Raw genomic sequence first — 13,839 nt, 5'->3', positions numbered from 1 at the left:
GTGGAGCCAAACAGGGCACGAGTATCAGGCAGTGCAGTAACAGTCTTGGTTTACGTTTGATCATCACTGCTCAGTTTTACAGTTTGATCTTAGTTTGGTGTGAGTTTGAGAGAGAGAAAGAAAGGGAGAGGAGATGGGTCTGTCTCTTGATCCACCTTTATACAGTTTGTGTGGCAGGCTGATGAAAATATGGAAGTACAATTTGTGGTTCAAGCAGCCGTAAAGCCAGTGAAACAGTTTACGCAAACTACTGACGCTATTATGACACAAAGCTGGTTGAAAATCAGCTAAGTATCCCTTAAAGGTATAATATTTATAATGTTTGCCAGCTTAGTTAAGCTTCTTAGCATGATAAAAAACTTAAGAGTAAAAGGGGAAGACATGCGGCAAAGGGCCAAGGTCAGGCTCAAACCTGCGGTCACAGCAGCAAGGACATAGCCTTTGTACATGGGGCACCCGCTTTACCAGCTGAGCTACTGGGCACCTCAGACAACGTTTGCTAAGAGCACTAAACACAATGCACAGCTGAGGCAGACAGGAATGTTACCTGTTGTTTTTGTCATAAAGTACTTGAGGATTTAATCATTTGATCAGATGCACTAAATGATTGTACATAGGATTTGTTCATCTAGAACATTTTTCGGTTTTGGTTAAACCAACTTTGTTGGAAAAACACACAATTTTATCGAAATTTCCCTGTACTCTGGGAAACAGTTTTTCACTGTTTATATCAAATACTGATAAAATTCTTTTTTGTTGCATCCCTGGTGTCCATACACTTTTTGAAAAAGATGCCATTAATATTTGAGTTACCAGAAATGCAGTGCAGTCACACCTCTGTTTCTCATATGCAGGTATGAGGCACAGAGGTAGGACAAGGACAAACGGTCTGAATTTATGGAGCAGCTGGAGGCTTACAGAGAAGTCTACTGCACTGCAAATCGACTCGTCTGTCCCTCAGTATTAGTTTTAAACCTGATTTGGTGAAGCGTGGAGGAGAGATCATTTTGTGTCAGGCCTAATTTCCCCTTCACTGCCACCAGACAGCCGTCTGCACCCCTCTGCCACGTCTTCCAGGATGGGATGACTCACTGCTGTGGCTGCTAATTTTGAGCAAGACTTCACTGTGGATGTTTTGCAGTTTCTTTCATGAATATAAAACCACTGTGGGTTGATATGATCAGTCAAGCTCTGAAACGGTCTTTCAGTTCATCTGTACTGATGTCATTCAAATGAGTTGTCAGAACAGATTTTTGACACAAAAATGCGACAACAAAAAGCTTATTTCTGCATATTTATTCTCTTTCAACAACTAAATTAATCCGTCTGCAGACCATCACCACTGACTGTCAGGACAAACACATGAACTCCAGGGGATCAGGAACAGTGCAACGCTTGACCTTTGGGGACAACATATGGTGAGGCTCGAAAGGTCAAATAACAAATGATCCAGAGTTTTCAATGCACCTCAAAGTCTTTATTCAGGGAACAGAGCCTGTTTAGGAGGCATCACGTGACCTGAATGTTAACTTTCGGTCATGTGATGGGAGTAGTTGGTCTTATGTGAGGGGAGATCAGTAACCCTCTTCGAACTAGAATTACCACCTCACGGTTGCCTGTCTCTGTGTGTCAGTTGCAGGTACAGTTTACATCCATGTCCACCCAGACTCAGACGCAGCCATGACAGTTCAACGCTTTAAATATGGATGTTGCTGCAAAGAAAATACAAATTGACCAGAAAAGTATTTTTGTAGTACATTATGATGTCACCTTTTGGGTAAAAAATGTCATCCATTCATCATTTTATCCAATTAGACATTTGTATGAAATTTTGTCATAATTAATGTATGAATAGTTGAGTTATGGCCACAAACATGCTTTTAAAGGTCATTTTTGAGGTCTGACCTTTGACCACTAAAATTGAGAATGAGATGGACATAAGGTGTGTGAAATTTGAAGACATTCCTTCGAGGCGTTCTTGAGATATTGTGTTCACAAAATGAGACGGACATAAGGACATAAAGAACATGCCGACAGACAACCTCCAAAACATAACCCCTCCTGCCACAGCTATGGCTGGCATGAGGACATAAAGATTCATAAACAATAGTAATTTAATGGCTTTAACTAACAATTATTTTTCTTAGCAACTGATTTGCTTTTAGATAAGATTTTTTTGCCATTTCTTCTTTTTTTAGGTAGTTAGAGAGACAGGAAAGGACTGAAAGAGAAGCTAACATGCAGCAAAAGGCCAAGGGTGGACGCAAACCAGGGACTAAGCTCCTGAGGCACCCCAATTTGCAGATTATTATTTATTTATTTATTTATTTATTTAAGAAAATAGGCATTAGAAAAATGCAAATTTTAATATTGCTACTCCCAGGTAAGCGTCTTGAAATTTCTTGTTTTTTCTGACCATCCACCCAAAACCCTGAATATTCCTTTTACTAATCATATTTGACAAAGAAAAACAGCAAATCATAACATGACAACAAAAGCACAAATCTGATGATTTCAAATGACTTAAAAAAAAAGAGAAGTCAGTAAACTTGTGAAACTAAAAACAACACTGTGCATCAGAGTATGGCCTTACTCTATATACAGTATCCTGCTGGTGATTTATTGTTTGTCTATAATGACGACAAAAATGATCGCTAAAATCAACAACAAATTCAGCATGCCAAATTGTCGGCACAGCCCACAGAGATGAATGCGTCGACAACAAGCACTAAAACCAGAGCCTGCACTTAAATGATGACACACTGGAACCAACAATCACATCACTGCCAACTTGATGACAGAATTACACCCTGTATTTAATGACTACAGCAGCCTCAGCAACACTGCGCAGAGCTTATTCTCTTAAAGCGATAAACAGGCTGCTGGGTAAGCGTGTGCTTGGGACTTCAGTGACTGAGATCGTACGAGAGAAACAGTGAGACAGCAAACACAATAGACAGGAGGCGGTGAGAGAGAGAGAGAAGCAGAGTGATAAACACAACCCAGGCTGTCAGCTCCCCATTGTCCTGGCCTGAATGTGCTTTTGTCACTGCAGCATACAACCCCAGTCCAGTCCACTCTATGACAACGTGCCAGGCGGGCATCACTTCCAAGTCCCGGCATGACCAGCTGTGTGAGTGCACAGCATGACAGCAAGCACTCTCACAAGACGCAACGACGTCCACACACAGCTAGAGATGAGCATGTTTGCAGCAGTGCAGCTGTGAATTAAGACAGAGTCTAACAGTGCGGTTCATTGTATCTGAGGAGAGACTGAGAACAAATTTACAGCTCCTAATTGTATTCTCTTCTATTCTTAGTGACTCATTAACCAGGCTGCCTCTCATTGCTGTACCTGACAAACTATGAACAGTTTAACTAATATTTGGGGAAAGATATGGTAGCATTGGTAATACATTTAGATATGTTTCCCTCATTTATTCTGTTGTGATGAAAAAGAAATCTCACCTTGGAATCACTTCTCATTGTTGCTATACAGCCGACCAACAGAACAAATAGGGCTGCTAACAGTTATTTTTCGCTAATCTGCTAATTATTTTCCCAGTTAATCATTCGGTCTATGGGATGTCAGAAAATAGTGGGAAATGCTTGTGTAACATCGTCAAATTGCTACCAACAGTCCCACTGCCAAAGATATTTGGTTTACTATCAGTTACACATAATTAAGAAGCTGTAAAGGGGTGGAATAATTGTCATTTCTGCTTGAAAAGTAACTTTAACAACTAATCAGTTAAGACCAGTCAATCAGCCAGAGGCGACTGCTCAGCTAAACTTAGGAGAACCGCTATCAGACAACAAGCATTTTCAGTCAGAGCAGCAGATAAACAGAGCTCAATTCCCACTCACAGAGAGTGCACAAGCTCAGGGTGCTTTTTTAAAGCAACACTCAAAACACGGCTCAAGACAAACCATCCATGTAACCACTGGTTTAAGTCTTGGCATTAAACAACTGTTTTCCAAAACTGTGTATGTATATTTTGTGTGACGTTTTATAAGTGATGTACTGTTTGTACCGTTTGTTTTGCTTGAAATCCTTGTATGGCACTGTATTATCTTTTAATATTTCCCTGATTAGGGACCGGAAAGGCAAATTAGCTCTTTAACTAACTCTGCCTCGACAATTGCCTTTCTGTATGTTATGTTAAATAAATGAATAAACACAACTAAAATAAATTGTTGTTTTTTTTCTGAACAACACTCAGATACCGTAAAATATTTCATTAAATTATGCAAAAACAGAGGAAAACAGCAAATCCTCACATTTGAGAAGCTGTAACATACAGATTTTCTGCATTTTAGCCTGATAAGTGAAACTGCAGCAGATTTTTTTTTTCTGTTTTTATTACAGGTGACTGATTTCTACTGCTCTACTTGCCTGGTATCTACTACATGACTTCTGTAAGGAAAAAGGATTATATACACAAAAACATAACAGTGGTAATTGCTTTCCTGACTGATTAATCTACTAGTTGTTTTGTTGATTAACGTATTAATTGTTTGGTCTATAAAATATCCAAAATAGTGAAAATTAAAGATCATAATTTTCAGAGCACAAGTTGTCTTATTCAGATTGCTTATTTTGTCCAAACAACCATCAAAAAACAAAAAATATTCAATTTAAAAGAATCTAAAAGAAAGAAAAGCAGCCTGAAATCAGCAAGTATTTGACTTTTGCTTGATAAGTTTCTTGATTAATCTATTATTAAAACTGTGGCAGATTAATTTTCTGGTCATTGATAAATGGACTAATTGCTTAAGCTTTAGTTATCTGATGTCTGTTCTATAAATAATGAACAGAAAAAAAATAAAACAGCATTTTAACACAGGAAATTATGAACATCTTTTTGTAGTCTGACTGTAAATAAATACATAGTTTAAACCTGTCATCATAGTCAAGGTTTCCCTCCTTGTGGCTATGGCTGATTACTTTTTAATTAAAATAATCTCAAATTGAAATCACCCTCCATGCTGCTATTAGCCGCATCGACAAAATATTTTTTTTTTCACCTCTCCTTATCATTTTTGGTCTTTGAGAACAGCAGAGCATAAAATGAACCAGTAACCTAGAAACAGATCCATGAGCATTCAGCCCGGGGTCCTCCCATCTGCCATGAGGACACCATGGCTGGGCTCGTTCACAACCTCAGGCGCAGGTCACGGTTTACAAGGTGCACGATTTCACCACAGGGTGTCACCTGTTGTCACGTCAACTTTTAGACAAGTAATCATAACAAAACTCGAATTACTCGAACTATGGCACTCCACATCAAGAGTTTTTTTTGTGTTTTCGTTACATAACAGGTTAGCTTTACTGTTTCCTGCCTCATATTTCCTGCCCCTGGGTCCTGCCCTGTTTGGCAAAGCAGAGGGAAGGCCTTGCAGCACTCTAGCCTACATATGAGAGGCTAACATGTATAATTAATATTTGTCATTGGCACCATATAATGTGTTGTAGGAGAGCCAATAAGGAGCAGGGAAAGGCATGATCACAACAAGTAAGAGTAAGAAGATCCTTGCGGGTCTACGAGAGAGAAAGAGGCGTCATCAGGGAAGGTGAAGACTCCCGCTCATTAACTATGCATGGCTGCAACCGTGTGCACATGAAAATTGTTGCTTCATTCAAATATAAATGCAAAACAGGGAGCTCCTCTTATTCACCTGCTTCTTTCTTTTCTCCTCACCTTCCCCCTTCTCTCTGTCTGCCTCAGTCTGAAGAGGCGAAACTCAGGCCTGAAAAGAGTCAGGCTTTACAGCAGTGTTTATGGTTTAGTAATTGGTTGTGTGCTGCATGGCTGTAAGTAAGCAGCCAGTCAACAAAAGCCTTTTTTAACCACCTGTGTTATGTTCTCAGGTGGCCAGCTTCCTCACTTTCTGTGACTGCCGAACTGACAAACTGTGCATGTCTTAGCTGGAGTGAATCCCATGTGTTCCTTCTTATAGCTTCAGGCAGCATTTCTACTCATTTTTCTGTGATAGCACCAATGGTTTGCAGAATACATAAATGTCACCATTTGAGAAAAAAAACAATGAAACATAGTAACAGTTAGTTAGTTAAATAACAGTTAGTCTGACACAGTAACACCAGCTGTCAAATCCTGGGTTTTAAATTAAATTCATTTAAGAAAATGAACTCTACTTTGCAAATCCAAAATAAAACGCCTTTACACAGGTATCTAAAAAATATAAATGCTCTTGATTTTGTGTTTTTTCATTCTGTCGGGCTCCCCTTACATTATCACCAAGGCCTTGGCACTACTATGATTTCAGTAAACATGTAACACATTGCAGGTCAATACTGAGCTATTAGTAAAAATATGCAATATGTCACCATGCAATATTCATTGAAATCTTTGGTAAAGTGACAATCCAGCATCTAGCCTGGAGCTTTCTCACTCAGCCAACATAAGGTCCAAGCTTTCTGTCTCCAACTGACTGTCTCAATGACAATCAGCATATTACATCTTTACATTTAATATTCAGCAAGGTTCGACATTAACTATGGCCCATTGGCCTGTGGCAACAAAAAGTTCCTCTGTGGCCACCTAATATCACCTCTTGGTCTCCACTGAAAATGAGGCTGCATGTCTCAATAAGATTACCTGTGTAAATAAAGAATACATTACAAAATTTGCATACTGTGAGTCTTTGCCACATAATGTTAACTTACATTTCCAAAAACATCCTAAGCATTCTACAGAAACAGTGACCTCACAGCCAGGGCTCAAGACTAATGACATCCTGTCATCCCAGAGACAATTAGCGTTGTCCCAATCTGCTTCATCCGCTGGATACCACCAATGTCTCCACCTAATTTCATGGCAATTCATCTATTAGTTGTTGAAATGTTTCAGTCTAGACCAAAAAAATCTTGAAGCAAAACAGGCAAACATTACTACAGAGCCACAGCTATAATTGGTAGACATTTGTGTATGTCAGCAGCCATTAAGGTATAATCAATACAGCCAACAGCCTAATGAATATTCACAAAATCAGATTGAAGTATCTTCATTAAAGCCAACGCACGTGCCCCTCTCAGTCGTGATCTATATCTAACTTGTGGCCTACATATAGCCATGCCTTTAGATAATCTTTGCTGACGAGTCTCAACTGACAGGCACTAGAAAACAGCCTTTGGTCAGTGAATGAATATCGATCGTTCAGAACTACCCAGTGCCAAATATGAGTTGCCATAGAAAGAAAAGACAACTATTCCTCCCCATGCTGGTGCACTTTTCTTAAGTGAACCCCTCCCTTCACTCTGTCTCATTTCTTACCATCCCACTCATCCTGACTCACTTTTTGAGCATCAGCAAGTAGCAAGGAAAAGGTCTATCTCCTGTTGAAGTCAAGGCACCGGGGAGAGCGTTGTTTACGTCTGATATCAAAAGACCTGGCAGCCCTTAACTCTAAACTCCTGCCATTTGCTTTCAGAGGCAGAGAGAGAAAAACAACACAGGCAGACAGTCTATTGTAGCAGACGAAACGAAAGCAGCTGTGCTGCAGTGTGAAGATTCAAATACTGTGGTGTAGGTTAGAGCTGTTTGGAAATCAGAAGTCTATCAGGCAGTTAGAGGGGAATTCCAGTGTGGTTGCTTTGGTGCAACCAGACAGTGGTTGCACCTTCTAAGAGTAACACAATGAAGCACAAAACCCTAAAATCACCAAAACGATTGTGCCTACTTTTGCTTTTGAAGATATTTTAACCAGTAAAATACTGTAATAAATCGGTAACATACAAAATTGTGTGACAGGAAATGTTATGAGAGAGAAAATAAAGGATGTTGTGGTTGCAGACAAGTAAGCCACAGTGAAACCCCCAGCATGTGATGTTTTACCCTAAATGTTTGAGGCATATTTTACATTCATAATTCAATGTTTACAAACATTACTGATAGCTGAATACATAGTGTTAGTCATACTGAAGAAGGGCAGGCTCCATTCCTGTATTTGCTTTTCGGGAGTGGGTCTACCCTTTTCGATTATAGATTGTGTCTTCTAAATTAAAAATCAAAAAAAGTCTCTTTCTGGTAAGATAGGCCCATAATGATGCTGCATGATATTAAGGCACCACTGTGTTGTCGATTCAAAACACTAAGGCCGCAAGATACTACATTTCATTTCGAGACAGTATCACACTGAGTTAAACAACTTCTTATCAAAAGCTCTGTTTAATCTGATCATGCTTGAGTAGAAGTTTATTTACAAGCGATGGGCAAGGGTGTCTCCAAATAAGTACTATTCTCCATGGAGCCAAACAAATACCTGCCATACCTCTAAGAATTCACATAGGATATCTAGGACAGGCCTGTTAATATTTGCAGGCAGGCCATCTAACCTAGAAACTCCATCTTGGGTCTCTCATCTGTGATCTGGTTCAGCTTGTGGACTTCTTTTTGTGAGCCAATGTTTTCACTTTCCCCGCATTAATACCAAGGCAATTTTAGTCTATTTATTTACTGGCATATTGGCTGCATTGCAGTAGATGAATGCAAATATATATTTGAAGTCATTTATGAGAGTCCTAAAGATAGCACTGCAAAGTTTTTGTCAACTATAAAATGTCAAGTCCAATTTATCAACAGCGAGTTTTTAAACTCTCACATATCTCACATAATTATGGATATGCATGTATTGGTAGGAGTCAAGTCATAGGTTCTCATCATTGTACAAACTTCTCTGGTAAGAATACTCACTACAAAAAAACAACATGTTCTGGGATGCAGGAGGATCATTTAAATGCTTAAATGCAACCACTTCAACTCACTAATTCGTCCAAAATGGCTCTAAATTAGCCAAAGATGACAGAAATACCCTCTGAGTGGGAGCCAGGTTGTCAAATTAATGTAGTAGGACTAACAACAAAATGCACTCAAATAAAAACCCTGCCCCACCTTGGCAGGTGCTGCTATATTTGATATTTTGGTTTGTTAGAGGAAAAATTACCTATGAAAGTTCAAATTCTGATATACATATGCATTTTTTAAGCTCCAACATTTACTTGTCTCGCACTAAGTTTCTCCTTCAGTGTCAGCTTATTTTCCCTCCGTTTATGTGTCAAACAAACGTGTCTACTGGTGCTGCCAGTTTCAATTCAACAATGTCACAGCCATGCACGTCCAACTCGATATTTGTAACAGCCTAGCATTAGCTCAGTCTTTCGAGCCAATTCCTGAATTACATTCATGCAAAAGAAAGAGGTAAAAAGACGAGGAATAATTTATTACCTGTATAGACTTTTCCAACAGCGTTTATAGGACATTTTCCATCCCCGGTGTTTTCTGTGGCCACGGTCTAACACTTGTATGCACCCTGTGCGGTGTGATCGTAGTAGTAGAAATTCACCAGGCAGTTTTCAGTGTGCTCACAAAGTCCCGCCCATCTCGACGCAGATTGGCTACTCAGGTACTCAATCAGGGAGAAACGCGGAGTAGGCATAGCAACCATAAAAAGGAGGGGCTTGGAGAGTATACCGACAGCTTATTGGGTATTTGTTTCAGGGTAACGCCCACAAAATACAGACCTTAGAAATGAAATGTATGGGCACGAAGGACGTGGCTTCTACATCCTGCCTGTATGGGAAAACATCAAACAAAGGCTGAGCAAAGTTTAGTCATTTAATAATTTCTGTACTCCATTTTAACTTCACGCTGTCTGACTGCAATATATATATTATTTATCAACCTCTTTCAAGTCCTCAGTGAAGCTACTTTAATGATGATTAAATGGGTTTTAAATTGATGCACTTGTCACATATATACCCACATATTCAGATTCATACACCTCCTCACAGACCGGTAGTCATGTAGTCTACAGCACATATACGCATGATATACAGATTGTTTTATCTGTTTTGTTGTTGTTATCCTGAAACTGTTTTATCAAATTATTTGTTCAGTTGTTTCATTCTAAACCCAAAAGCCAAAGATGAGACAAAGGCTGGAAAATAGTTTAAACTGTATGCAAAATGACAAATGTTTATCTGAAATGATTCCTTTTAAATAAACTAGCAACTAAATGCATATTTTTGTAAGCTTATTTAAAATAAGGACTGTGCTTTTTATGGCTGCATCATCCCATCACATAGATTTTTTTTCTAGTTGGTTTTTTTTAGTAGGTTTTTTTTTTTTTATAAATACTACATCTACATACGCATACAGATTCATACATTTACATTCTAATCAACTTATAACTTGAATGAAAATAAAAATGTTTTTAGCTGGAAAATATGTCCATAATGTGTGTATATTACTGCTATAGTTAACACATGGGTAAGTCATTTTGACCAATTTTCATCTAAAAATATCCACTTGGGGTCTTACTTTAAATGTGATTCTCCCTATCTTGTATATATTGAACTTTGGGATGTTCAATAGAATTTAAAACAAGTTGTGTGGTTTGAGCAATGTTTTAATGCACATCATGAGTTTCTAAAGACTGGTAAATGGTTCATTGAGGTTTTAGAGGTCAAGAGGTCAGCTAGTGAAGATAAGAAAAATGCATAAGGAACACACTTTGTACACCTCCTCAATCAATGCTTATCTATCATATTGACTTCTGTGTGTCCATGCAGTCAGGCCTCTTGGGACACTAAATAGACCACTTTATTTACCACCAATAGAGGAAGACGTGTACATCATCTTTTGCATACAGTCAAAACAGGTTCAATTATCACCACAACACAATCTCTTTGTTAAATTGTTTTGTGTCTTTGGGATAGACTTGTCCTTCAATCACTCTTATAGCTCCAGGGTCCCCACTGTTCCTGTATGATAACTAAGAAATGTGTCTCACTACCCATAAAAATCATAAAACACAGCTGCAGCATTGATTTTTTCTTTTAATGCCACTGTCAGTCTAAATAATTGCAGTCATAGTACTTCAAATGATTTGCGTTAGTCATAAGTAAAAACTGAACACGTTTTTTGTTTTTTTTTTCTGGCCGAGAAATATGCTTCCTCCTTGATGGCTATAAATAAATGCATTAATGACCAGTCACAAGCTTAAGCAGTAAATAAGTAGTAAGTCATTTACACACATCCCAGTTAGCACTGATTCTGTGATTTGCATGTCAAAACACATATTAGGACCTACACAATGAATTTGAAACGGGTTTGAAGTGCAAATCACCAAATGTATGCATGTGATAGAAGTGCAGCTTGAAGGATGGGAAGAGCATATCCATCACCTTCACAGGATGCATTTTACAGGGCTGAGTGACAGGAAAATATGTACCTCTGGATCAACCTGCTTATCAAAATCTGATAAGATGGTTGAGATGCTGACAGTCATCCAGCAACACTGGTGAGGTGCATGTTGATGGGGAGGTATGGGGAGTTTCCTCCATCAGTTCTTCAGTGTGGCCTTAAACATGCACATGGCACAGTTCATTTTTGCTCTGAAATTTAAACCCCAGGCAAGTCACACTGCTGTGAAGGATCGGGGGCAGAAAAACACTCCTAGTGTTCAGATCCTCATGAGTGTAGGACAAATATTCATGCAAGCAAGCAAGAATTTGTGTCATCACCTTGGCATCAACAGCTGAGTCAGTGCTGGGTCTGTCTTAAATGACTCAGGACACAGAACAAGGTTGTGTCTCTCCTCTTAACTCTGCTGCAGATCTAATAGGGGGAATATTTGCAACTCATAGTCCTTATATAAAGACAGTGGAACAGGAGAAAAAACAAACTGAACTGAAAGCGACATATATCCCAGCTGACCACCAAATGGCATTAGATGTTGATATTTAGCCAGGACAACATTAAATACCAATGTCAGTTTGACAGATGAGACTACTGATGACAGATTGTTGGCTTAAGTTGTGTTTTTAAGTAAGTGAGTTTTCCTCACAAATTCAAGACACCCCGTCATGACCAAGTGATTATTCCTCTAAATAGTGAGTATTCCTCTAAATATCATTTAATTCCTTAAAATATTCCTTGAAATTTCTGCATGAGAAAAATAGTTTAAAAGGGTGTGAAAACTTTGTTGTATTAGGTGCTCATAACAGTGTACATGAAGGTGGTTGGTACTGAATATCTGTGCAAAAAGCTCAAAAATGTCATTTTAAAATGATGTTGCAATTCACTAGTTTTAATGATGTCTAATTGTAGCCATTTTCTATCTTAAGTAAAGCAACTGGTGTCTTGGTTGACACTAAGAGCCCTGCTACCATCGCAGCTGTTCTGACTCACTGCTTCAACTTCACATGGCCTCACAGGTGCTCTTACACATCAAAGACGTGAGCAGTGAGAGGCCCCTGCTGGAGGTGCTGATGCTTGATGTGATCGTTAGTGATGCAATATTAAAATCAAGGCCGGGTGCAGCAGATCATAATGTCAAAGACAGTGAGGCGGCAGAGCACAAGGTTATAGTTAGAATACATTTCCTGTGAAGTATCTGAGATGATTAAATTGTCATCACTTCCACCTTCAGACCTGCACTGAGCTGCAGCCAGGAGAAGTACAGCTAACCACAAAGTCACATGGTGAAATAACTCATCTAAGATATCTGTGAGGGTTTGTATGACAAGACGTAAACAAAACAAGATGTAGATCATGTCATCTTTAATCCATATGTTAGGTAAGATGACACACAGGAGGGTAAAATACAAGCTGTGTGGTTGTACACAAACTCTATCTCTCTGTAAACAGTCTGATTGGCAATGTCCCCGCTTCCATCTGCTTGCACAAATGAAACGCAGGATAAGCCTTTAATCCACGGTAAAATCTTCCAAATAAAATGAAATGAGCTGTCGGATTTAATTATGCATCACCAGTGCCTGTCACCTGTTGATGTTCCTATTCTTATCCTGCGTGAGTGTTGCTTCACGCACCAGCTGATACGCTCTCATTTGTCTCCCTCTAAAGGTCCTTTGTGATCATGTTTCATTCATCATATCAGCACGCTCTAAACTATTTATTGTGACAGGCATTTTCATTATTTCGTTCAGATATTGCAGATGCTAAATGAACGACTGGGTCATTTCAAAGCTGTGTGATCACTAACAGTCTTCTTTTGACTGCCTAATTATGCATGTTAAGTACAAATTTTCCATCAAATCAAATAGAAATCAAACTAAAAAACACAAGAGCTTTATATGAAGAAGTGCTGTGCTTGTCCTCAGCTGATAGCAGGCTTAGATAGTTGTGCTACTTCCTGTTTTGAACTTCAGCATGTTCATTTTGCACGCAGTCAGAAAGTTACTGAGCCTCTACTCAACTTGGGAGACAGCAAGAGCAAAATTTATCTACTGAATGAGGCCCAACGTGCACACCCACATGCTTTGCATCACCTCTCCTCCTGCATGTCTCTGTGTATTTCTGCCTCTCATCGAGCTCTCTGAACAGGCTGGCTGATTAAAAGCTGCCAAGACAGAAGATGGCCTCCACTGCTGATAAAGCACAGACACAGTTTTGGATCCAAAAAAAGAAGCTGACTCTCCCCTCTGGGGTCCTCTCATCATCTCCCCAGGAGATCCAGTGTGTATGGCATCCATCTGTGATAGTAAGTGCTATGTGCCTCATTTCAGGGATATTACTGCCTTTTGCTGTCTGGCCTTTTGTGTCAGGTCTGTGGGCTTGTTGGCCTGCAGGGAGGTGAACAGGGACACTGCTGCTCATGTCTGTCAGCCATCAGCACCCTTTCTTATGTAGGAGTTACATGAAGATCAAACTTAACACCCCTGGTCAGATAATTTTGTATTTCTTGTATAACTGTCAACAATATATAACTTTCCATACAGATATACCATACAAGTATATATAGGCATTACTTATGGCATTCTGTTAGCATCCGTAATGAAGCAGAAAGTTGTGTGAC

The 13,839-nt window shown here is 39.2% G+C and overlaps 1 protein-coding gene across 1 annotated transcript in view; it reads right to left on the bottom strand.

Annotated features, from left to right (window-relative positions):
- Window positions 1–9,357, bottom strand: part of fcho1 (FCH and mu domain containing endocytic adaptor 1) — a 107,315-nt gene extending 97,958 nt beyond the window's left edge. Inside the window, exon 1 of the mRNA XM_042514874.2 lies at window positions 9,246–9,357. The gene's annotated coding sequence lies outside the window, so the exon portion shown is untranslated. The remainder of the gene's footprint in view (window positions 1–9,245) is intronic.
- Window positions 9,358–13,839: the final 4,482 nt, after the last annotated feature.

The sequence above is a fragment of the Plectropomus leopardus genome, chromosome 5 (assembly GCF_026936395.1).
Source record: "Plectropomus leopardus strain MGB_pleo_1.0 chromosome 5, ASM2693639v1, whole genome shotgun sequence".
NCBI lineage: Eukaryota > Metazoa > Chordata > Actinopteri > Perciformes > Serranidae > Plectropomus > Plectropomus leopardus.
Note: the sequence above shows the minus strand (reverse complement) of the source record. Positions and strands in the feature narration are given on the sequence as shown.